We start from the raw sequence: 27,711 nt of genomic DNA, 5'->3' as shown, positions 1-27,711 counted from the left end.
GACTCTGTGCTTCCATTGCAGGGGGCACGGGTTTAATCCCTGGTCGGGGAACTGAGATCCCACATGCTGCGTGGCATGGCCAAAAAATTAAAATACACACATTTAATTAAAGTACGTTACAACTGGGGCTTCCCTGGTGGCGCAGCGGTTGGGAGTCCTCCTGCCGATGCAGGGGACACGGGTTCTTGCTCCGGTCCGGGAGGATCCCACATGCCGCGGAGCGGCTGGACTCGTGAGCCGTGGCCGCTGAGCCTGCGCGTCTGGAGCCTGTGCTCCGCAGCGGGAGAGGCCACAGCGGTGAGAGGCCCGTGTACCGCAAAAAAAATAAATAAATAAAATAAAATAAAATAAAATACGTTACAACACTAACAAAAATTTGGGACTTCTTTGGTGTTTTCTCATGATTAGACTGAGGATATGTTTTTGCTAAGAATATTGCAGAGTGTATTGTGGCCTTCTCAGTGCATCATATCAGGGATATGATACATGATGTTGGTATGTTTTACTGTTGATGTTAACGTGGTTTTTTTGCTTAAGGTGGTATCTGTTGGATTTCTCTACTGTGATTTTCCCCTTTATAATTAATAAATATCCTGAGACTGTGTGTTTAATAGTACTTTTGTCAAAACTAAGAAAACTGACATGAAACAACAAGGTCTTACTGTATAGCACAGGGAACTATATTCAATATCCTGTAATAAACCATAATGGGAAAGAATATGTATATATATGTATAACTGAATCACTTTGGTGTACACCGTGAAGTAACACAACATTGTAAATCAACTATACCTCAATTTAAAAAAAGAAAGAAGGAAACTGACATGAGCATATTACTTATTAACTCACAGACTTTATTTGGATTTCACCAGTTTTTCCGTTAATGTTCTCTTTCTGTCACAGTCTCCTCTGGAATATGATAGTTTCTCAGTCCTGTATGTCCTTCTTGTTTGAAAGAATGTCCGCCAGTCTAGGTTTGTCTGGTGTTTTTCTCATGATTAGCCTGAAATGATGGGTTTTGGGGAAGAATACTGTAGAGGTGTAGTGCTTTTATTTTTTTTTTTGGCCTTGCTGCGCGGCATGTGGGATCTTATCGAACTGCACCCCGTGTAGTGGAAGCACGGAGTCTTAACCAGTAGACCGCCAGGGAAGTCCCTTAGTGCCTTTCTTATCACGTCATATCTGGAGGTACAAGATAGCCACATGACAACACTGATGATGTTAGCCTTCCTCGCTTGGTTAATGTAGTGTTTGCCAGGTTTCACCACTGTAAAGTTACTAATATTCCCTTTCCCTACTCTGTTCTTGGGAAGTGAGTCACTAAGTCTAGCCCATCCCTTAAATGGGGAGGAGATTCATGTGATTTTGGTTTGCATTTCCTTGATGTCTCTTCATGTGCTTACTTGCCATCTATACTTTTCTTCAGCTAAGTGTCTGTTCAAATTATTTGCCCATCTCCATTTTAAAATTGGGCTGTTATTATTTAGTTATGATTGTTTGTTATTATTTAGTCATGAATTATTTATTTGTATATAAGCCTTTTATTAGGTAGATACATGTTTTGCCAGTATTATCTCTCAGTCTGTGGCTTGGTTTTTTCTTAACAGTATCTTTTAAAGAGCAGAAGTTTTCAATTTTGATGAAGTCTACTTTATCAGTTTGTTTTATGGGTTGTGCTTTTGGTTTTATATCTAAGAAATTTTTCTATAAACTAAGGTCACAAAATTTTTTTAATGTATTTTATTTATTTATTTTTTGCTGAGTTGGGTCTTTGTTGCTGCTCACGGGCTTTCTCTAGTTGCAGAGAGTAGGGGCTACTCTTCTCTTCGTTGTGATGCGCGGGCTTCTCATTGAGGTGGCTTCTTTGTTCTCTTCTTGAGCGCGGGCTTTAGGCACGTGGGCTTCAGTAGTTGTGGTGCACGGGCTTAGTTGCTCCGCGGCATGTGGGATCTTCCCAGACCAGGGCTTGAACCCGTATCTCCTGCATTGGCAGGTGGATTCTTAACCACTGCGCTATCAGGGAAATCCCTGTTATTACCTTCTTTATGTTTGTGTTTAATTTGCTCTTTTCTTGTTTGTTTAAGTTGGAAGCTTGCGTTACTGATTTCAAATCTTTTTTCCTTTTTTTTTTCTTTTATATTTTGGCTGCACTGCACAGCACGTGGGATCTTAGTTCCCTGACCAGGGATCAAACCCACGTCCTCTGCATTGGCAGTGAGGGCTCTTAACCACTGGGCTGCCAGGGAAGGTACCCTCTTGTTTTCTAATATAAGGATTTAATGTTATGAAATTTCCCTTTAAGTACTTCTTTAGCTGTGAACCAGAGTTTGGTATATCATGTTTTCACTTTTATTCAGTTCAGAATATTTTCTAATTTCCTTTGTGTCCTGCTCTTTGATTAATCATGTCATTTAGAAATATGTTGTTTAATATACAGATATGCAGCAATGTTCCTAATTTAATTTTTAATTTAATTCTGTGTGGTCAGAGAACACACTCTGTGTGAATTTAATTCTTTTATATTTACTGAAACTTGTTTTATGGCCCAGTGTATAGTCTAGATTGGTTAATGGTCCATAAAGCTTAAGAAGAATATGTATTCTGCATTTATTGATGGTGTGCTTTTTAAATGTGAATTAGGTCAAATTATTTTGAGTGTTAAGTTTCTGTACACCTGTTGCTTTTCTGTACTTGCTCTCTCAGTTATAGAGAGGAATGTTGAAATGTCAACTATAATTATTCATTTCTCTATTTTTCTTTTCAGTTTTGCTTCATGTATTTTGAACCTTTGTTATTAGGTGCATACCCATTTAGAATTGTTGTAAATTCTTGATGAATTGTCCTTTTCTCATTGTGAAATACCCCTTTTTTTCTTTGGTAATTTTCCGTCTCTGGAAGGTCCTTTGGTAATATGGCTACTCCAGCAATCTTTAAACATTTTTTGAAGATTGTGTTAACATATGCATAACACAGAATGTACCATTTTAACCATTTTTAAGTGTACAATTCAGTAGCATTAAGTACACTCACAATGTTGTGCAACCAGAGCCACTATTCGTATCCAGAACTTTATCATCCCAAACAGAAGCTATGTATCCATTAAAAAATAACTCCCATTCCCCCTCCCCCAGCTTCTGGTAATCTCTATTCTACTTTTTGTCTCTGAATTTGCATATTCTAGGTACCTCATATAAATTGAATCATACAGTATTTGTCCTTTTGTGTTTGGCTTATTTCACTTAGCATAATGTTTTCATGGCTGATTCATGTTGTTGTATGTCTCAGAATTTCATTCCTTTTTAAAAGCCTGAATTATATTTCGTTGTATATATATATCACATGTTTATCCGTTCATCTGTTGATAGACATTTGGGTTGTTTCCACCTTTTGGCTATTGTGAATAATGCTGTTTCCAGCATTGGTATATGTATCTTTGAGCCCCTGCTTTCAATTCTTTTGGGTGTATACCTAAGGCTACCCTGGTACCCTTAACAGTGTTTGCATGGTATGTCTTTTTTAAAAAAAATAAATCTATTTATTTATTTTTGGCTGTATGTGGGCTTTGTTGCTGTGCGCAGGCTTTCTCTATTTGCAGCGAGAGGGGGCTCCTCTTTGTTGCGGTGTACGGGCTTCTCATTGTTGTAACTTCTCTTGTTGCGGAGCATGGGCTCTAGGTGCACAGGCTCTAGGCACACAGGCTTCAGTAGTTGTGGCACGCGGGCTCTAGAGCTCAGGCCCGGTAGTTGTGGCGCATGGGCTTAGTTGCTTTGCGGCATGTGGGGTCTTCCCAGACCAGGGCTCGAACCTGTGTCCCCTGCCTTGGCAGGTGGATTCTTAACCACTGCACAACCAGGGAAGCCCTATGAGAGACATTTTTAGGTACGTAAGATTCAAAGATAAATAAGGTAGCTTCTTCCTTTAAGGAACTCACCTAGTGGTTAGGTGAGATACATATGTAAACAAATAATTCAGTACAGTGAGATGATGTAAGTGCTAATTGAGTATAAGCAAATTTAATGGAGGTATCACTCACAGAGAAAACCAATTAATTTTGCCTGGAAGAAGAACTGGGTTGGGAAAAGTTTCCCAGTGGAGATGACAACCAGAAATTGAAATGGAGAGGAGTTTGGCATGAAGTGTACTTAATAATTTTGAGCACTGTGTTTTCTGCACATAATTCATTCAGACCTCACAAAATCCCCATGACATAGGTATTATCATTTCCCCTACTTTAGAGATGGGAAAGCTGAGGTCAGAGAGATTAAGTTACTTGCCCAAGAAGTTAACTGCCGACAGCTAGTATGTTGGCAGATCCAGTTTGGGGACTTAAATAATATGATTTCAGAACCTGTGTTTTTAGTCACTGTGTGTTCAGAGCTCTGTAGAAAGAGGAGCATAGTGATAAACTGAGAGGCTCATGTCGTCAGAGCACTGGAGGTTGGAAGGAGATGAGGCTAAAGAGGTAGGTAGTGTCAGACCATTCAGTTTCTTGAATGTCATGGTAAGGATTTTTGTTTCAACCAAAGTAAAGTGTAAAAACATCGAGCACTTAAAGAGAGGGAATGACATAATCAGATTTGCGTTTTGAAAGGTCATTCTGGTTGTAGTAGATGAAATGAATTGGAGGGGGACCGAGAGTGGATGCAGTGGCACCCTTTAGGAGTTTGTTATAATAAGTAGCCCGGGTAAGGTAAAGTAATAGCCTGGATAGAATAAGTAGGTGATTGTGGAGATGGAGGAAAGTGGACCGATTTAAGAAAGATATAAAAGGACAAAACTACAAGACATGATGATGGATTGGGTTATGAGTGAAGGAAAGGGAAGTGTCAAAAAATAACTCTTAGGTTTCTGAATTGTCCAGTTGGATACATTAGATTGGTTCATTTTATTTTATATTTGACGCACAGAAAGAAGATTGATTATGTTGTTGATTGATTATGTTATCTAATCTAAGAGGTTAGATTATGTTGAGTTAGAAGTGTCTTTGAGTTATTCAAGTGGAGATGTCAAACACATGGTGTTAATAGTACCTTTGAACTTTCTATGTAGTGAATAAATAAGCTTGCTCATTCTTTTGTTCCTAATAACAACTTTTTCAGGGCTTCATCACAGTTGTAGTCTCTTGAGTTACTGGTAATAAAAAAGAAAGTAAATAGAGTTTGACTCTTAATCATTAGAGCTAATAAAAGAATGTGGAAAGATTCTGCAGTCTAGAAAGCCACAAGGCAAGTATATTAGGACAGTTCTCCTTTGGAGAATGACAGAACCAAGAATAGATCCTGGAGAAAGACTAGTGAAAAGAAGGCACAAAGTGCTAATCTAAGTCTAAAATAACAATTTAAAAGTAATCTCTTTTCAATATTGAAGTTAAATATTTCCTTCCTTTTGGTAACAAAGGAACTATTCCTGGCTTATCTAAACTACAGTTACCCAAATTACTGTAGATCTGCAATGGGAATAGCTATACCGGAAGGGAAGTGTTTTTTCTTTATTTCCCCATCACATTTGATGATGAGCTGATAAATCACCCCAGTTTTGCTTTATATATTTGGGCATATTGGGTATTTTAATTATTTTAAAATTTTCTTGGAAAACAAAAGAGATCTGATGAATAGTTCTTAAATAAGTTAAAAACTATTCTCAAGTTGTTAGATTTTTATTGTTGAGCTTAGATCAGTGGTTCCTCTTTACCAGAAAATATATTGCCGCTCTTGAAAGTACTGTGATACTGAACTAGCAAGACTAAGCTTTTGTTGCAGATTTTTAAACTTCTAGGTATTGTAATATTGGCATTTGTGTTACTGATATTTTAAAGTTCTCTGGAAAAAAAGTAGTTTTAAAAGTAATTCATGTATAGGGACTTCCCTGGTGGCGCAGTGGTTAAGAATCCGCCTGCCAATGCAGGGGACACAGGTTTGAGCCCTGGTCTGGGAAGATCCCACATGCCATGGAGCAACTAAGCCCGCGAGCCACAACTACTGAAGCCGGCGCGCCTAGAGCCCGTGCTCCTCAACAAGAGAAGCCACTGCAATGAGAAGCCGGCACATCGCAATGAAGAGTAGCCCCCGCTCGCCACAACTAGAGAAAGCCTGTGCACAGTAACAAAGACCCAACACAGCCAAAAATAAATAAATAAATTTATTTTTTTAAAAAGTAATTCGTGTATAGATGTAGACCATTTGGAAGATAAAAACCTGATTTTTTACCACCTAGAAATATCACTGTTTGTGTATTTTTCCTTTACTATTGCTTCTCTGTATCTTTAATATGTAGGCAGTATATGGGGTAGTAGTTAAGAATGGGGATTCTAGAATTAAACCTCCTGAGTTCAGATTTCTGTTCTACCACTTATTAGCAGTGTGATTTTAGCAAATCACTTAATTTCTCTGAATCTTGAGTTTCACATCTTTAATGTGGGGATAGTAAAAGTAAACATTATTGTTTGCTTTGTGCCAGGTACTTTGCTAAGTATATTATATGTAAAATCTTAATTTTCATAACATCTCTACTTAGGAGCTACTTAGTGCCTTTAAGAGGATAAATTAAATAATGGATGCAATATACTTAGTATAGTGCTTAAGGCACAATAATGTGCTTAAGGCACATTACTTATTCTTTTTCAAAATTGCATTTATACAATATAGTCAACCTGTTATTAAAGCTTTTATTGTGGCAACATCCCCATGCCATTAATATTCTTGGAAAATGAAAATTTTTAAATGGCTTTAAAGAAGTTCATCAAATGGATTCATTTAGTCACCTCTCTAGTGATAAAGATCATTAAATGGTGTTATGAACATATTTGTTATGATTATTTCTTTAATTCCCAGAGGTAGAATTGAGTCAAAGGGCAGGAATATTTTTAAGGTTCTTTTTTTGTGTGTGTGTGCTATGTTGGGTCTTCGTTGCAGGTTCTTGATACCTTGTCCTGCATTGCTTTCCAGAAATGTGAATCAGTATACATTCTTATTTCTCATACATTCTTTTTTAAAATATTTATTTATTTATTTGGCTGTGCCGGGTCTTAGTTGCGGCATGTGGGATCTTCATTGCAGCATGCAGGCTCTTTAGTTGTGGCATGCGGGATCTGGTTCTCTGACAAGGGATCAAACCTGGGCCCCCTGCATCGGGAGCGCAGAGTCTTAACCACTGGAGCACCAGGGAAGTCCCTATTATTATTATTGTCTGAGTAATTTTACTTCTTGTCTTTGTTTCCTCAGCTAAAAGTATAGGCTTTACTTCCATGGTTTCTTGCAGTTCCAAATTCTATTTCTGTAACCCTGGAGTAGGGTTAAGTTTTAAATTATTGTAGGTTGATTACTTTTTGTATCTTTGATGCCATTTTAGCAGTCTTTGACATCTAATTAATTTCAGTGGTTTATCAGATTAATTATATGGAAAAGTAAAGAATGTTTATTTAGTTCATATTAAAATGAAAAGAGACTGACCAACAAACTCCAAGTGTTTGTGAGGATGTTAACAACATATATTGCTGGTGGGAAAGCAAAATGTTGTGGCCAGTTCGTACTTAGAAAGTTAAATGTATGTTTACCAGCAATCCCTATCCTAGGAATTTACCTAAGATAAATGCAAACACATGTGCTAACAATGACACATACAAATAATGTTCATAACAGCTTTATTCATATTAGCCAGAAAATGGAAAAACTCAAGTGAACATCAACTGAAGAATGGATAAACAAATTGTATTATATCCATACACTTGAATGCTACTCAGCAATAACGTCGATGAATCTGAAAGGCATTATACTCAATGAAAAAAGCCAGCCACCAAAGGCCGTATGATTCCATTTATAAGAAGTTCTAGAAAAGACAAAACTATAGTGACAAAAATTGGACCAAGGGTATTGGGAACTTTTTGGGGGTGATGGAAGTATTCTTGATTGTGGTGGTGATATCAAGACCGTATATACATATATCAGAACTGTACCTTTAAAATGGGTGGATCTTACTGAATGTAAATTATACCTCAGTGAACCCTATTAGAAGGTATTTAGAACAGTTATTTGGGTTCAGTAGCAAATTAATATTTATTGATATATACCAGAGAACTATATAATTGGTATCTTACGATTAAGGAATTTGCAATATTATTAGAAAGAAAATACAGTTTACAGAGTCATTATATCTCTTAGAAAATAATACTGAACCTCAGATACAAGTATGGTCAGTTCTGCTATAACACAACATGTGTGTTCCTAAAAAAATCACCATGTTATGCTAAATTATGTAGTGAAAACTACAGGGCTTATGGGAAAAATGGGGTTAGGAGCCCAACACTCAAAAACTTTAGTGTCACATAAAAAAAGATAGGAACCTAATAAAAACAGCATAGTTTTACACATGTTAAATGATTAATAAATATATAAATCTTACAATAAATACAGAACTTACTGAAAGAGACCTTAGGTTTGTTGTGGAAGTTGATTTAGTGGGAGTTATTGTGAAGTGACAAAAGACAGGTTATCTAAAATCAGATAGAAAACTTTAACACCAGATGTGGTTGGGCATGTATATAACACATGCGGTGAACTAAGGTAGCTAATATATGTTTAAGGTGTGTGTGTGTGTTTTGTTTATTCTTATATGGCTTGGTGTTTTAAAATGTAGGTTTTACTATTTTTCAGGTATGATGAGACCAACAGTTCAGAAGATGACTGTCATTGAAAAGATAGTTTGTTTCAGTTCCCAAGAGGAGGTGGGACACCAAGCCATCTAAGGCCACACAGGGAAGCACCAGGTTGGTCAGGAGGCAGAGGGAGCAGGAGGAAAATATGGCAAGAGCCTTTATTGTGGTTTCTGTGGGAGGAACTGGGCGAGGCAGGTTAAGCAGTTTTAGGATTGGCTACTTTTAATAATTCAGTGGTCTCTGAGCTATAGGGGCTGTCCTAAGGAAGGGTCTGGTACCTGGCCCTGGAGTGATTAGGGCAGGGGAATACTGGCCTGGAGTGTAAGAGCTAGGTAAAAGACGTAGTTGGAAATATGGATTTTGGATTGATTGGTTTACATATGAAAGATATGATCTCAGGTTAGTTGTTTGCTGTCTCTAAGAATTGACTGGCCCTGAGAGGACCAGAACATTGAAAATACAGAAAATAAGAAAACACAATTAATAGACTTGGTTCAGCTGGGTGCAGTTTGCTGCACTCATCTAGTGTTTCTCAGGGATGAAATTGCACATAAGTAAATGAATAATTCACATTGTACTACAATTGTTTTAAAACTAAATGTTATAGCAGAACTGACTGTACAAAGTAGGATACAGTATTTGAGTCACCATTCCCTCCTTTGCAAAATTAATCATGCAAATTCTATTATATAGATTTTACATTAGTGTAATTCCTTGGGACATGACTGTATTTGTAAGCAAAACAATTTAATGGTAGATTTGATCTTGGGAAAGTAATCACAGATTTAAATTTAAATTTTAACTTAGAGAAAAATTTTGTCTTAAAGTACGTGCTCAGTGTAATTCAAGCAATTAAGCTGGGTAATATGTGGGGGTGAGAGACAAGATGGTGGAGTAGAAGGACCTTGAGCTCACCTCCTCTCCCGAGCACACCAAAATCACAACTAACTGCTGAACAAACCATCAATAAAAAAGACCGGAACCTACCAAAAAGGTATTCTATATCCAAAGACATTAAGAAGAAACCACAATGAGACAGCTGGTAGGAGGGGTGCACTTGTGATATAATCAAATCCCATACCACCTGATTGGGCGACCCACAAACTGGAGAATAATTGTATTTCAGAAGTTCTCCCATAGGAGCGAGAGCTCTAAGCCTCACGTCAGGCTCCCAAGCCTAGGCGTCCGGCATCGGGAGGAGGAGCCCCCAGAGCACTGGCTTTGAAGGCCATTAGGGCTTGATTACAGGAGCTCAATAGGACTGGAGGAAACAGACTCCACTCTTGGAGGGTGCACACAAGGTCTCGTGCACACCAGGACCCAGGGCAAAAGTAGTGATTTCCTAGGAGCCAGACCTACCAGCTGGTCTTGGAGGGTCTTCTGGGGAGGTAGCGGGTGGCTGAGGCTCACCCTGGGGCATGGACGCTGGTGGCAGAGGTATCGGGTAATGTTCTTCTGTGAACTCTTGCTTGAGGCAGACATCTTGCTTGGGTCATTAGCAGCAAGACCTGGCCCCACCCAGCAGCTTGTAGGGTCCAGTGCTGGGATGCCTCAGGCCAAACAACCAACAGGGTGGGAACACAACCCCACCCTTTAGCACACAGGCTGCCTGAAGACTTCCTGAGCCCCCAGCCACCTCTAGACACAGGCCTTGACATGGCCCTGCCCACCAGAGGGCCTAGACCCAGCTCCATCCACCAATAGGCAGACACTGGCCCCTCCCACCAAGAAGTCTGCACAAGCCTCTAGACCAGCCTCACCCAGTAGGGGGCAGACACCAGAAGCAAGATGGGTAATATGTAGGAAGCAGATAGATTTGAAGTTATTTTGAAATCTACATGGAAATAACTGTTATATGCTTAATAAAATTATTTTTATTTTTAAAAAAATGAATTATCTGGTTTTATAATTGGAATGAGTTTAAAAATATCTACCCGTACCTAAACTTGCATAGAGTCTTAGAAATAAATGAAATGATAGGGTATTTAAATAGTCATTCAACAAACTGTTCTTTTTTTGATTGGCTGTGTAAAACTGTTAGGCTCTATGTATGCAGGAGCTCTAGAACCTTATGATACCGCCTGGGAATATAAGGCATGTAAACAACGAGATTATGAGCTATTTGTAATGAGGTGGATAGACCTAGAGTCTGTCATACAGAGTGAAGTAAGTCAGAAAGACAAAGACAAATACCGTATGCTAACACATATATATGGAATTTAAGAAAAAAAATGTCATGAAGAACCTAGGGGTAAAGCAGGAATAAAGACGCAGACCTCCTAGAGAACGGACTTGAGGTTATGGGGAGGGGGAAGGGTGAGCTGTGACAGGGCGAGAGAGAGTCATGGACATATACACACTAACAAACGTAGTAAGGTAGATAGCTAGTGGGAAGCAGCCGCATGGCACAGGGATATTGGCTCGGTGCTTTGTGACAGCCTGGAGGGGTGGGATAGGGAGGGTGGGAGGGAGGGAGATGCAAGAGGGGAGACATATGGGAACATATGTTTATGTATGACTGGTTCACTTTGTTATAAAGCAGAAACGAACACACCATTGTAAAGCAATTATACCCCAATAAAGATGTTAAAAAAAAAAACAACGAGATTAAAAATATGTATTAAAATAGAGATACAAAATGAAAATTTATATAGTAAAGAGAAAGGAATCACTAATTTCAAATTGAAGTTCTGAAGCTGTATTGGAAATAGTAGGATAGGTTGGTTAAGAATGTAGACAGTATTTCAGGTGTCATGGAGGCTTTTGCTGGACATTGCTATGATTAAGGGATAGATACACTAAGAGAAAAGACTGGAAAGGAAGGATTTGGCCAGATTGTGGAGTTCTTGAATGCCTTATATACCGTTTGAACTTTATTCTTTAAGTGTTATGGTATTATTTGAATTTAATAAAAAGGTGAGCAGTAACTTTGTGACTTTTCTTAAGAATTTCCTGGGAATACCCTGGTGGTCCAGTGGTTAGGAATCTGCACTTCCACTGCAAGGGGACATGGGTTTGATCCCTGGTCAAGCAGCTAAGATCTCACATGCCGCCCAGCATGGCCAAAAAAAAGAATTTCCTGCCTTAGTTTGTACTTATATATATTAATGAAAAAATTAGAGAAACAGTAAGAAAGATGAATTGGAGAGAATGAAACTACAAACAGTCCAGATAGGAGGTACTGCATTAGTCTAGGTGAGATATGATTAAGGCCTGAACTAGGCTACCCACAGTGAATAGAGGAGATGCAAGTCTGTTGGGTTTACCAATGTATTAGCTTGATGTTAGAGGAGAAAAAGAGGAAGGGAAAAAAATTAAAAGGTCACATCTAGTTTTTTGGGTTTTTTTTTTAAACATCTTTATTGAAGTGTAATTGCTTTACAATGGTGCGCCAGTTTCTGCCTTACAACAAAGTGAATCAGCTGTACACATACACACATCCCCATATCTCCTCCTTCCTGCGTCTCCCTCCCACCCTCCCCATCCCACCCCTCTAGGTGGTCACAAAGCACCAAGCCGATCTCCCTGTGCCATGCGGCTGCCTCCCAGCAGCCATCCATTCTACATCTGGCAGTATACACAAGTCCATGCCACTCCCTCACTTTGTCCTAGCCCACCCCTCCCCCTCCCTGTGTCCTCAAGTCCACTCTCCACATCTGCGCCTCTATTCCTGTCCTGCCCCTAGGTTCTTCATAACCATTTTTTTTTTTTTTTTTTTTTTTTTAGATTTCATATATATGTCAGCATACGGTATCTGTCCTTCTCCCTCTGACCCACTTCACTCCGTATGACAGAGTCTAGGTCCATCCACCTCACTACAAACAACTGAATTTCGTTTCTTTTTAGGTCACATCTAGTTTTCTGACCTCGGAGACACAAGGAATAGCCATGCCATTATCCTGGGTGGGAAATGCAAGATGGATTTGCTGAGTGGAATTGTGGGGTCATGTGGTAATTCTGTGTTTGGCTTTTTGAACTGCCAAACTTTTCCACAGTGGCTGTACCATTTAGCATTCCTACCAGCAATGTGTGAAGGTTCCAATTTCTTAACATCCTCCACAACACCTGTTATTTTCTGCCTCTTTGATTATAGCCATTCTAGTGGGTATGGTATGGTATTTCATTGTAGTTTTGATTTGTAATTAATAATGATGTTGAGAATTTTTTCATGTGCTTATTGACCATTTGTGTATCCTCTTTGGAGAAATGTCTGTTCAAATCCTTTGCCCATTTTTAATTGAGTTATTTAATTGGATTAACCCAGTTAACAGTTCTTTTTAAAAATATTTATTTATTTGGTTGCACCAGGTCTTGGTTGTGGCATGTGGGTTCCTTAGTTGAGACACACAGCCTCTTTAGTTGTGGCATGCAAACTCTTAGGTGCGGAATGCGTGTGGGATCTAGTTCCCTAACCAGAGATTGAACCTGCGCCCCCTGCATTGGGAGTGTGGAATCTTAACCACTGCGCCACCAGCGAAGTCCCAAGAGTTCTTTATATGTTCTGGATACTAGACCCTTATCAAATATATTGCTTGCAAATATTTTCCCCCTTTCTGTGGGTTGTCTTTTTACCTTCTTGATTGGTGTCCATTGATGCACAAAAGTTTTTAAATTTTGATGAAGTCCATTTTATCTATTTTTTCTTTGCGTGTGCATTTGGAATCATATCTGAAAAACTGTTGCCTAATCCAGGGTCTTGCAGGTTGTCACCCATGTTTCCTTCTAAGGGTTTTATTGTTTTAGCTTTTGCATTTTTGGTCCATTTGGATTTAAATTTTATATATGGTGTGAAGAGGAGGTCCAAATTCATTCTTTTTTGCATGTGGATATCCAGTTATCTCACCAACTTTTGTTGAAAAGACTTCTTTTCCCACTGAATGGTCTTGACACCTTTGCTGAAAATCATTTGACCATATATATGGGTTTATTGTCCCATACATTTGACTGTAAATATGGACTCTCAGTTCTTTTCTGTTGGTATATATGCCTATCCTTATGCCAGTTCCACACTGTCTTGATTACTGTAGCTTTGTAGTATGCTTTGAAATTGGGCAGGGTGAGTCTTCCAATTTTGTTCTAAATCCTTAAAGATTGTTTTGGCTATTCTGTGTCACTTGCAGTTACACATGAATATTAGAAAGAACTTGTTCATTTCTGCAAAATGACAGCTTGGAAACTGTTAGGGATTACTTTGAATCTATATATTAGTTTAGGTGGTATTACCATTTTATGTGTTCCAATCCATGAACACATGATGTTGTTCCATTTATTTAGGTCTTTAATTTCTTTCAACAATGTTTTGTCATTTTCTAAGTCTTGCACTTTGGTTAAATTTATTCCTAAGTACTTTTAAAATATATTATTATTAATATTTGTTTTATTTTAGTGACATTGTAAATGGAATTGTTAATTTCATTTTCGGAATATTCATTGCTAGTATATAGAAGTACAACTGATATTTGTGTATTGATATATCCTGAAACTTTGCTGAACTCATTTGTTCTAATAGTTTTTTGTGGATTCTTTAGGTTTTTCTATGTATAAGATTATGTCATTTGTGAAAAGAGATAATTTTATTTCTTTTCCAGTCTACATGCCATTTATTTCTTTTTCTTGTCAAGCCCTGACTTGAACTTCCTGTACAATGTTGAATAGAAGTATTGAGAGCCACATCCTTGTCTTGTTCCTGATTTTAGGGGGCAAGTTTTCAGTCTTTCACCATTAACTATCACGATACCTGTGGGTTGAGGAAATTCCATTCTTTTCCTAGTTTGTTGAGTGTTTTTATCATGAAAGGGTATTGGATTTTGTCAAATGCTTTTTCTGCTTCTGTTGAGATGATTGTTTTTTCTTTCATCTTATTAATATGGTATGGTACACTGATTTATTTTCATATACTACCCTGACATTCCTAGAATAAATCTCATTTGCTCATGGTATATCTTGTTGAAAATTTTTGTATCTGTACTTATAAGGGATATTGGTGTGTAATTTTCTTTTATTGTGATTTAAAAAAAAAATTTATATATTTGGCTCTGCCAGGTCTTAGTTGTGAGTGGGATCTTTAGTTGCAACATGTGGAATCTTTAGTTGAGGCATGTGGGATCTAGTTCCCTGATCAGGGATCAAACCTGGGCCCCCTGCATTGGGAGCACAGAGTCTTAGCTACTGGACCACCAGGGAAGTCCCTCCCTAATCTTAATTATAAAGATTTTAAGTGCTTGTTACATCTAAGATGTGAAAGGTGCGCAAAAGTTTCACTTGGTTAGTCTAATTGGAGTAACTAATAAGGTTGTGTAAGTAAGGACCTTTTTTTTTAATACATTTAAAAAATTTGTTTTATTTATTTTTGGCTGCATCGAGTCTTAGTTGCTGCACGTGGGGGTTTTTTTGGTTTGTTTGTTTGTTTGTTTTTTTTGAGGCACTTGGGCTATTTCATTGTGGTGCGCAGGCTCCTCTCTAGTTGTGGCATGCGGGTTTTTTTCTCTTCTCTAGTTGTTTTTTCTCTTCTCTTCTCTGTCGCAGGCTCCAGGGCGTGTGGGCTCTGTAGTTGTGGCGTGTGGGCTCCAGAGCACTTGGGCTCTGTAGTTTGCGGCATGCAGGCTCTGGTTGAGGTGCGCAAGCTCAGTAGCTGTGGCGCTCAGGCTTAGTTGCCCCGTGGCATGTGGAATCTTAGTTCCCTGACCAGGGATCGAACCTGCGTCCCCTGCATTGCAAGGCGGATTCTTTACCACTGGATCACCGGGGAAGTCCCTGTAAGGCCTTTCTTGAAAAGAGTATTACCTGTATCTCTCTTTAAAATTAAAAGAAGAATAATACATGCATTTGGGGAATAAAAACTTGAAAGGTAGAAAGGATTCATAGGAAAAAAAAAGTCTCCTAAACACCCCTATTTCTGATGAATCCCTCCATAGATTACCTGTGTGTATACAGATATATTTTTTATTTTTATATAAATGGTTACATATTACTTATACACCTATATCTTGTTTTATAAAAAAAATTGAATCTTCATATCTTTATCAATGCTCAAAATTAAACAATATTCATAATACTGCCCTATGCATTCTCTCCTACCCAACAACCCAGTGACTTCTTTAATAATATTATTTTTGCTTTTCACCTTTCTCTTCATTTCAGTTTGAAGTAGTAAACAGTGGTTCAGGTAATTGATTCTGTATTTCCCACCACTAATTTGCCCTGTGATTTTGAGAAAAGGCATTTTCTCAAAATGCCATTTTGAGAAAAGTATTTTGAAACCAAATACTCTCTTAATTTCTTCCAACCTTAAACTTTTTTAATTATAATGTATAATATTTACAAGTAGGTTGAAGCACCAGACATCAAATCAGTTCTCTGTCAATTAAGGTTGATGTGAATTCCTGTAATGTCAAATTTATCTTACTGATGACATTTCTCAGTTATTGGTAAAGTGATTTGTGTATATGTGTGTTTCTTTTGAGGGAAGACATAGTAGACAGTGTAATCTGTCTCTGCCAATTCTGTGTAAAGAGACAATTTTTCTTTCTCTAAAGTAATTGAACATTTGACTAAGTTGGCTGGTTTCTAAGCCTGAACCCTCTGAGTAACATGTAGGGAAAAGGGCGTTATGGTATTGAAGCAGTTGCTTAAGACCAACAATGTCCTTTTTGTGAAAATCTGAAGGTTCTTAAAAGATGGAATACTATGACATCATCACCGTTCCTCCAAGGAGCATTCCTCAAGTAATACTGAATATGCTGTGATTATCAGCACCCTTCCCCCATCTTCTTTCTGTGGCTTGACTGATGTTATTGTCAATTATTTGACTGTGGTTTGCAAATGTGGAGCAGTTACTTAATTCTGAAAATCCTTTTGGGTCTGAGATTTTAAAGTATATTGGGTTTTTATTCTAGTTTCATCAGCTTTCTTAGCGATCTATGTTTTAGGATTGAATAAAATGGTATCACCTACAAAAATTATGTATCTTTTACATTCAGCCCTCAGTAGCTTAATAAATGATATGCTTCTCTGATCTGTTTTTGTGGAACCAGAAACAAATTAGATCTCATTTGCTGTTTATAGGATTGTTAATGTCTTTTACTCTTCTCTTTTAGTAGGAAGGATATGGTGAGTTACAATAATGATATTTTCCCCGAAGGACAGATTAGGTATCTTTAAAATGTAACCTAATAGCCTATTTTTTGTTTTTTTTTTTTTTGAAGAAGATTGTATATGCAGTCTCATAGTACCTTTAAGAACTTTTTACAAATATTTATATCTTTTAAGCCTGATCTGTAGTTTATCAGGCTATATTAGTCCTGTACTTAGGGTATTCATGTACCTAATATTCATTTTCAGCAGAAATTATGGAGTTTATGATTAGGGTTGCTGTGAAAGTTCCTCTGTGCTGTATTCTTTTCCTAGTTTTTCATGACAGCTTATAAAAATGGACAAGATTCAAATCAAGTACCTTTGTCAGTTTTACATTGATGACTCTATTGTAGCAATGTTCTGCATGGGTACAGGGCAACCAGTATGGTGCTGATTTTTATAATAAAGTACTTTACTTTTGGAAATTTGAGGATGTATAGAAAAGAAGCAGTTATGCAGTGGATACTATTAACTCTAGCTTAACAGTGTAATGATATATTTCAGGGATTTCTAACTTTATTGGCGTTCTCACTTTTTATACATTTTATGTTCATCTCTTCTGTCTTCTAACAATCCAAAGAATATGCACAAATGTTGTTGGATTTTTTTAAATCTTTTTTCCTGGTTGTAGAAATCAAACATATGATTATTGTTGAAAATTTGGAATGTAAGAAAGCTATAGACTTGTGAATGTTTTTCAAAATACCAGCCATAATTAACTAAAAATAATCCATATGATTTTGTTGTATTGCCCTCTTTGCAAAAACTACAGTTGAGTCTCAAACAACGTGGACTTGAACTGCACGGGTCCACTTCTACGCAGATATTTTTCAGTAAATACATGTATGTACTGTCAATGTATTTTCTCTTCCTCATGATTTTCTTAATAACATTTCCTTTTCTCTAGCTTACTTCATTGTAAGAATATAGTGTATAATGTATATAACATACAAAGTGTGTGTTAATTGACTTTATGTTATCAGTAAGGCTTCTGTTCAACAGTAGGCTATCAGTAGCTAAGTTTTGGGGGAGTAAAATCAAACATAGATATAGAGAATTCACAAAATAAATGAATTTGTTTAATGAACTATTGTAAATGAAATCCCGTATCTAAGGCAAGAAATAGAACTTTGCCAGCCAGTCCAGAATTTCCTCCATGTGTCTCTTCCCAGTCACAACTCCCCCTTTCCCCTAAAGTAACCACTATCATGACTTTTTTTTTTTTTTTTTTTTTTTTTTTGCGGTACGCGGGCCTCTCACTGTTGTGGCCTCTCCCACTGCGGAGCACATGCTCCGGACGTGCAGGCTCAGCGGACGCGCATGGCTCACGGGCCTAGCCGCTCCGTGGCATGTGGGATCTTCCTGGACCGGGGCACGAACCTGTGTCCCCTGCATCGGCAGGCGGATTCTCAACCACTGCGCCACCAGGGAAGTCCTATCATGACTTTTTTTTTTTTTTTTTTCTTCTGTACGCGGGCCTCTCACTGTTGTGGCCTCTCCCGTTGCGGAGCACAGGCTCCGGACACGCAGGCTCAGCGGCCCTGGCTCACGGGCCTAGCCACTCTAATGCATGTGGGATTTTCCCGGACCGGGGCACGAACCCGCGTCCCCTGCATCAGCAGGCGGACTCTCAACCACTGCGCCACCAGGGAAGCCCTATCATGACTTTTATAGTGATAACATCTGGGAGTTTCTTTATAGTTTTATCATTCAAGTATGCATCTCTGTACTCCATTATTGAGTTTTGAGAGTTCTTTATATATTTATATATTTTATCTATTTTGAGATATGTGACTTGAAATAATGTTTCCCAGTCTTTGGCTTGACTTCATTCTTTTCTTTTAAAAGTGTCCTTTGCAAGAGTAAAAGTTTTTGATTTTGATGAAGTCCAAATGATCAGTTTTGACTTTTATGGGTTATACTTTTGGTGTCAAATCTAAGAACTCTTTAACTAACCTAAGGTTACAAAGATTTTCTCCTGTGATTTCTTCTCAACGTTTTGTAGCATTAACTTTTTAACACTGAGATAAATGAACCATGTTTGGACTTAATTTTTCTGTAAGGTATGAGGTATGAGTCAGAGTTCATTTTTATACATATGGATGTCCAGTTGCTATGACACCATTTTTCAAAAAAGATTATCTTTTTTCTGTGTTGTACCTTTGTCAAAAATCAATTGACCAGGGACTTTCTTGGTGGCGCAGTGGTTAAGCATCTGCCTGCCAGTGCAGGGGACGCGGGTTTGATCCCTGGTCTGGGAAGATCCCACATGCTACGGAGCAACTAAGCCCATGCACCACAACTATTGAGCCTGCGTGCTAGAGCCCGAGAGCCATAACTACTGAGCCCACACGCCGCAACTACTGAAGTCTGCACACCTAGAGCAATGCTCGGCAACAAGAGAAGCCACCACAACGAGAAGCCTGTGCACCGCAATGAAGAGTAGCCCCCACTCGCCAAAACTAGAGAGAAGCCCACATGCAGCAACGAAGACCCAACCCAGCCGAAAATAAATAAATAAATACATTTTAAAAAAATTGTCTTGACTAATTTGGATTCTTTGCCTTTTTATGAACATTTTACAATCAGTTTTTTGATATGTACAAAAACATTCTGTTGGATTTTGATTGAGATTGCTTTGAATCTATGAATTGTCAAATTTTTAAATCAGTTGGGAAGGATTGACCTTATAACAATATTGAATCATTCAGTTCATGAACATGGTACATCTGTTTAGTCAACTTTGATTTATTTCATCAGGGTTTTATCGTTCTTACTATATAAATTCTACTCAAATATTTTATTTTTTTTATTATTTATTTTTTTTGTGTGGTACTTGGGCCTCTCGCTGCTGTGGCCTCTCCCGTTACAGAGCATAGGCTCCGGATGCGCAGGCTCAGTGGCCATGGCTCATGGGCCCAGCCGCGCGGCATGTGGGATCCTCCTGAACCAGTGCACGAACCCATGTCCCCTGCATCGGCAGGCGGACTCTCCACCACTGCGCCACCAGGGAAGCCCCTACTCAAATATTTTAGACTTATATCTGAATATTCCATTTTCTTCCCTTGCTGTTTTGTATGTTCCTTGGGGGTTTTTTGTGTACACAGTAATGTCTGCAACTAGAGGTGTTTTTTTTCTTCCTTTTTGTTATTTATTCCTTTTCTTTCTTTTTCTTTACTTATAAAACTTCTAGTGTGATGTTGGATAGGAGTGATTATAGTGGAGATTCTTACCTTGCTTTCCCTGTATCTTTAGGGGAAAGCTTTCCGTCTTGAATCATTAAGTATTGTGTTAGTTGTAGTTTTTTGTAGATAGCATTAACCAGGTTAATGCCGTTCCCTTCTATTCCTAGTTTTTTGAGAGTATTTGCCATGAATGGATGTTGAATTTGTGAAATCCTTTTTCTACCTCTGTTGATATGATCCTGTGTTTTTTCTTCTTTAGTCTGTTTAGAATGGGAGAATTATGTTAATTTTTGACTGCTGAATCAGCCTTGCATTTCTGGGATAAATGCTACTTAGTTGTGATGTAGTATCATTTTTATATATTTCTGGATTTGATTTGCTAATTTAAAAACATTTTTTATTGAAGTATAGTTGAATTACAATGTTGTGTTAATTACTGCTGTACAGCAAAGTGACTCAGTTATACATATATATACATTCTTTTTCATATTCTTTTCCATTATGGTTTATCACAGGATATTGAATATAGTTCCCTGTGCTATACAGTAGGACCTTGTTGTTTATCCATTCTATATGTATCAGTTTGCATATGCTAATCCCAAACTCCCAATGCAACCCTCTCCCATCCCCCTCCCCCTTGGCAACCACCAGTCTATTCTTTATGTCCCTGATTCTGTTTCTTTTTCATAGGTTCGTGTCATCTTTTATTTTTTAGTTATTATTATTTTTTTAATTTATTTATTTGGCTGCACGCAGAATCTTTGTTACGGCATCCAGGGTCTGTTTCCCTGACCAGGGATCAAACCCGGACCCCCTGTATTGGGAGGGCAGAGTCTTAACCACTGGACCACCAGGGAAGTCCCTGTGTCATCTTTTAGATTCCACATATAAATGATACCATGTGGTATTTGTCTTTCTCTTTCTGACTTACTTTGCTTAGTATGATAATCTCGAGTTGCATCCATGTTGCTGTGATTTGCTAATATTTTGTTGAGGATTTTAGCTATTATCTTCATTAAGGATATTAGTTAGAAATTTTCCCTTTTTTTTCTAATGTTCTTGTCTGGTTTTGATAGGGTAGTTGTGGCCTCATAAGATTAATTGGGAATGTTCTCTCATAATTTGAAGAGGTTATGTAGAATTGGTATTATTCTTTTAATGTTTGATAGAATTTGACAATGAAACTGTCCAATTTCAATGGACTGGAGTTTTCTATGTGAAAATATTTGAATTTAATTTCTTTATATACATATGTCTATTCTTACCTATTCTTGATTATTTCTTCTTGATTGAGTTTTGGTAGTTTATATCTGTCAAGTACTTTACTTCATCTATATTATCAAATTTATCAGCTTAGAGCTGTTCATTGTACTTCCTTATCCCTTTTAATGTCATAAGGTGTATGGGAATATTCCCCCCTTTGATTTCTGTTTTTGGTAATTTGATTCTGTTCTTGTTTTCGTTGGTTAGTTGGGCAGAGGTTTCAGTGTTATTGATCCCGCTGTCCTGTCCCCCCGACCCACACACCAAAAAACAGCTTTTGGTTTTATTGATTTTTCTCTATTGGCTTTTTGTTTTCTAATTTCATTGATTTCTACTCTCTTCTTTAGTGTTTACTTCCTTACATTTATTTTTGGTTTTATTTGCTTTTCTCTTTCTAGATCCTTAAGGTGGAGGCTTAGATTATTGGTTTGAGATCTGTCTTGTTTTTCCAATACAGAATCAGTGTTTCTGTGTAAACACTGCATTAGCTGTATCCTACAAGTTTTATGTTGTATTTTTATTTTCACTCAACTCATTCTTTTCTAATTTTCCTTGAAACTTCTTTATTGAACCATGGGTTACTTGGGGAAAAACCAAGTCTTTATGTGATAATTCCAACATGAGTCATTTCAAAATAAATTTTTTTTTAAGTTATCTTTCTGTTACTGATTTTAAGCTTAATTACACTATGGTCAGATTACTTATTTTATATGAATTGAAAATTTTCACGCTTAATATATGTTTTATGGCTCAGAATATGATCTCTCTGTGGGACTATCATATATGCACTTGAAAAGAATGTATATTCTGTCAGGTGTAGTATTCTGGAAATGTCATTAGGTCAGGTTGATTGATAGTGGTGTTCTACAGTGTTGTTCTGTGTGTTTTCAGACTGGTTTTTCTTTAAATTTCTGAGAGGAGTATTGGTGTCTCTCAGTATAATTATAGACTTGTCTTATTTCTCTTTTCATTTGTATCAATTTTGCTTCATTTTATTTGAAGCTCTTTTGTCAGTCAGGTGAATACAAATTTAGGATTTGATAGTGGAATCCTCTCATTATGTAATGTCCCTCCTTATCCCTTGTGATTTTCCTAGTTCTCAAGTCTGTTTTGTCTGATATTAATGTAGCCACTCTAGATTTCTTTTGTTTAATATTTTGCATTTCTTTTAGAGCAGATCTGCTGGGAACGGATTCTCTTTGTTTTCCCTTAGGTAAGAATCTCTCTCTCTCTCTTTTTTGGCTTTCATTCGTAAAGAAGATAGATTAAAGGATTCTGTTCTGGGTTGGCAGTTCTTTCCTTTTATCACCTTTAAAAGCTATTATTCTACTTTCTGTGGACTTCATTGTTTTTTATGAAAATCTGTGGTCATTCAAATTTTTGTTTATTTTTGTTTTTTAGCATTTTGATTATGATGTGTCTAGGCCTGATTTTCTTTGAATTTTTCCTCTTTGGGGTTTACTGAGCTTCTTGAATCTCTAAATTTATATCTTTATGTCAAATCTGGGAAGTTTTCTGCCATTACCAAGAAAGTTTTTTTTCTCTACCAATTTATTTTTCCTCTCCTTATATGAATGCCAGTAATGTGAAACTTAGACAATTTGATATAGTCCTATGAGTTACTAAGGCTCCATTCATTTCATTCAATCATTTTTTCTTTTCCTCAATTTAGATAATTTCATTTGCTCTCTCCAAGTTTACTGACTCTTTCCTCTATCATCTATGTTCTGTGGTTGACCCCATGCAATGATTTTTTTTTTTTAATTTCTGATACTGTATTTTTCAGTTCTGAATTTCCCATGAGGTTCTTTTTTTATAGTTTCTCTTTCTCTGCTGAGAATTTGTCTTTTCAGTTGTTTCAAGAGTGTTAACCATCATCTCATTTATTATGATTATAATAGCCACTTTAACGTCTTTATGTGGGGATTTCCCTGGTGGTGCAGTGGTTAAGAATCCGCCTGCCAATGCAGGGGATATGGGTTTGAGCCTGTGTCCGGGAAGATCCCACATGCTGCAGAGCAACTAAGCCAATGTGCCACAACTACTGAGCCTGCGCTCTAGAGCACACGAGCCACAACTACTGAGCCCACACACCACAACTACTGAAGCCCGCGTGCCCTAAAGGCCATGCACCACAACTACTGAGCCCACGTGCTACAACTACTGAAGCCCATGTACCCATAGCCTGGGCTCCACAACAAGAGAAGCCACCACAACGAGAAGCCCGTGCACCGCAACAAATAGTAACCCCCACTCGCTGCAACTAGAGAAAGCCCGAGCGCAGCAACGAAGACCCAATGCAGCCAAAAAGAAAAAAAAGTCTTTATGTGATAATTCCAACATGCATCATCTCAAAATAAGCATCTGTTGGTCCTCTTTTCCCTTGATAATTTGTCACATTTTCCAATTGTGTGTGTGTGTGTCTGTTTTGTGTGTTTATTTGTTTTTGCATGTAGAGTAATTTCGGATTTTATCTTGGACATTTTGAGTATTGTCATTTCTGATCCTGTTACTGTCCTCTGGAGAGTGTTGATTTGTTTGTTTGTTTTAGCAGACACCTACCAGTTTAGATGGCAAGTTGTCTCACTTTCTGTGGGTGGTGGCTCTAATATCAGTTCTGTTTACAAAGCTTTGTTGTGCTCTTTGGATTTGCCCTGCATTGTGCCTCTCAGTGATAGTCTGGGACTTGGGCAGTGGTTTATATCATAGATTAGTTCTCTTTAGCGTAGCCTCTGCTGCACCTCTTTGAGACTGTTTTACACAAACGTAAATCATTATTTGTATTGGTTTGTACACAGAATTAGGGGATCTCTTTTCCAGCTCTCTCCTCTCCATAATTTCCCCCATACTCTTCAGTTTCCAGTGGCCTTTTTCCCAGTTCCAGAAAGACAGGTTTCTCTCAGAGCTTTTACACCTCTGCATTGTACAGTTCGCTGTAACTGGGGCTGCCCTTAAGTGAAGTGGGGAAAGAAGAGAGAGGAGGAAAAAAAATAATGGGAATTCCCCTAATACTTTTTGGATGACAGAGAGTCTGTTTTCCCAGTTTTTCTGGCCAGAGAGATTGGTTTTCTCATTGGGTTTTTCTGTTGCTGGGGCAGTGCAATTCTATGGCTGAGGAGAGAAAAGAAAAGACCAAAAGAAGGCATTTCCCCCCACAATCTCCAGATCACAGGGTTCCCTTTTCCTGCTCCTTTGGACAGGGGGAGAATTTCTTTAAGTGTTTTCTTGTCAGCACCCTGAACATAGTTTTGTAACTGAGGCCACACTCTTCTGTCAGAGACGGGAGATAAAGGAGGAAAATGGAATCAGAAAACTCGTGGCCATACCCATTATTCTTCAAGTTTTGACTTCTCTCCCCAATCATTTGTATTGCCTGTTTATGGCATGTTGATATATATATATCCTTTGGCCATTTATATTTTGGTGGATTAGGTATTTGATTAGTGATTTGGATGATATCTCTATCTTTAAGGAATAATAATAACGCTTAATTTTGGGTGCTCTGGATGTTTCAGTTTTTGCATTCAACTCAATTTTTTGATATACAGATTTTTTTAATGCATTAGTCTTTTGTAAGTTAAAGTACTAATAGCCTTTTGGATGTTCTCTCTATTTGGAGTGTGTATTCTTCTAGTTTAAAAAGTATTCTATTTTATTTTTCTCAAATTTAAAATTTTTTAAAACGTTGAAAGTGGTTGCTATAAAAATTCAGGTAATATAGATGTCTAGGTTAACAAGTAATGTTCTTCACAGCCCTACTTTATCAGAGAAAATAATAACATTTTAATACATATCTTTCCATACCTTGTTTATAAATTTGCTATATATATATCTTATATATATAAATATGTATATATATACATATATTTATATACTTATATATACACACATATATATATATTTTAAATTAATTTTTAATATTTGGCTGTGCTGGGTCTTCGTTGCGGCACGTGGGCTTCTCTACTTGTGGTATGTGGGATTTTAAGTTCCTGACCAAGGATCGAACCCGGGCCCCTGGCGTTGCGAGCATGGAGTGTTAACCACTGGACCACCAGCGAAATCCCTACATATATTTATCTTAGATTTTAAGACATTTATTTAATTTTTTTAAAGTTATTACTTTAATTGAGGTATAATATACATAAAGGCATCTATTTTAATATAGTTGGAGTTTTGACAAGAGTAATTCACTGCTGCAGTCAAGGTAATAGAAGATTCTATTACCCCAGAAAGTCCTTGTGAGCCCTTTCATGGTCAGTTCCCCTTTTCTTCCCCCAACTGACCCCAAACAACAGTGACTCTGTCACAATACTAGTTTTGCCTATTTGAGAATTTTTCAGGGGAATCATACAGTTTTTACTGTTTGGTTTCTGGTTTTTTTTGCTGGAGCATAATGCTTTTGAAATTCATCTAGGTTGCTGCATGGATCAGTAGTTTTATTCCTTTTTATTGCTGTGAAAAGAATTTCATTGTGTGAATGTATCACAATTTTATTATACATATATTTGTTGATAGACGTTTGTATTATATGCAGTTTGGGGCTATTATGAATAAAGCTGCTGTGTACAAGTCCTTTTGTGTGCCTTTGTTTTCATTACTTTTGAGTAAGTGATAACTAGTTAAGGAACTGTTCCATCTCATAATAAATGTTTATTTAACTTGATAAGAATCTGTTAAACAGTTTTCCAGAACAGTTGTATCATTTCAAATTCCCATCACCAAGGTAATGAGTTCCAGTTCTTCACTTTGGTTTTTTTTGATCTTTTTATTTTTTTGGACATCTGCATGGCTTATGGGATCTTAGTTCCCTGACCAGGGATTAAACCTGGGCCCCCTGCAGTTGGAAGTGAGGAGTCCTAAGCACTGGACTGCCAGGGGATTCCCCTAGTTCCTCACTTTGTACATTTATCATTTCTTATATTTTGTATAAGTATTTTTGATATGGATTCTTTAAGTGGGAATTTTGTGTGAAATGGTAAGTGCATATTTGATTTTGCTAGATTTTTCTCCACAGGTTTTGTACTGTTTTTGCATTACCACTGCTACTATATGAGAGTGCAGATTTCTCTTCCATCCCACCATCAGTGTGTGGTGAATTTTTGCCATTCTGATAGGTACAAAATGAAATTTTAGGATAGTTTTAATTTATATTTCTTAGACTTTGAGTGATGTTGAATGTATTTTCATAGATTTCATGGTTGTTTCTTTTCTTCCTTCCTTCCTTCCTTCCTTCCTTCCTTCCTTCCTCCCTTCCTTCCTCCCTCCCTTCCTCCCTCCCTCCCTCCCTCCCTCCCTTCCTTCCTTCCTTCCTCCCATATCTCCTCCGGGTTGTTGTTGGTGGTGGTGGTGTTTTCTTGGGGGAGGGGTGCTGTTTTTAGAAACTACCAATTAAGAATGTAAGAATGTTAGGTTGTTGTCTTTTTTTGCTTGTTTTTTTGAAATTCTTTACATATTAGGAATACTAACCCTTTGTAAACGTAAGTTTCAGACATTTTTTTCCAAGTCTATCATTTGTCCTTTTTGTCTGGAGTGTCTTTTTCCATGGCCCCTTCTCCCAAGTTTTTTTTTTTTAACCTGTTAAATATATCTGTCTTTTTCCTTATTGTTTTGGATTTGGATCATAGTTAGGAAAGTTTCTACATTCCCTGATTACAGAGGAACTTACATTTCCTACTAGTACTTATATAGTTTCATTTTTCTAATTTTTGCATTTCTGACCCATATGTAATTCTGATATTACAGTTTGAGGAACAGGTGTTATTTTATATTTTTCCAAATAGCTATTGGGGTCTCCCGGCAACACTTATTTTATCAAATACTTTTTTTTCTTCATTGATTTGAGAGGTTTGTTTAAGCCATTTAGCAGTAATGGTTATGTAAGGTATGTGATAGGGATATCATTATATAATTCTTATAATTTTTTCCGAATGGGTTCTTAGTTTTCTTAACAAAATTTATTTCTTCTCCTTTAATTGTATGCTGAATTCCGAGATACACATACATGGGTTTGTTTCTGGACTCTTTTAGATTAATGGTTTACTTGTCTTATTTTAACATTCTACTGATAGCAATAGATTTGTATTATCTTTCGGTATGTGGTACAGCAGATTTTCCAGTTCCTTCATTTCTTTTTTCTCTGATTTTCTGGAGGGTGCTGTCCTTATGAATTTACTCTGTTTCTCTACTATTAACTTAAATATTTCGCATATCATATTCTCATGTATACTATTTGGTAAATATTTGTGGAAACGAAATCATTTTAAGGGGTGTTAGAGAAGAATTAAGTGTGTTCTTTTAGTTCAACAAATATTTATGTAATATTAACTGTTGGAGGTATGGTGTAGGATGTAGACAGGTAATATAAAGATGAATGAGACACATTGTGCCTACCTGTCTAGTTAAAATTTTACACATTACATTTAATCTAAATCTTGAAAGATTTTGAGTGGGAATTTGTTAGGCAGATAGGAATATGCAAAT

The sequence above is a fragment of the Grampus griseus genome, assembly GCF_964374135.1.
Source record: "Grampus griseus genome assembly, chromosome: 20".
NCBI lineage: Eukaryota > Metazoa > Chordata > Mammalia > Artiodactyla > Delphinidae > Grampus > Grampus griseus.
The sequence above is the reverse complement of the archived record's forward strand: the minus strand, read 5'-3'. Positions refer to the sequence as shown.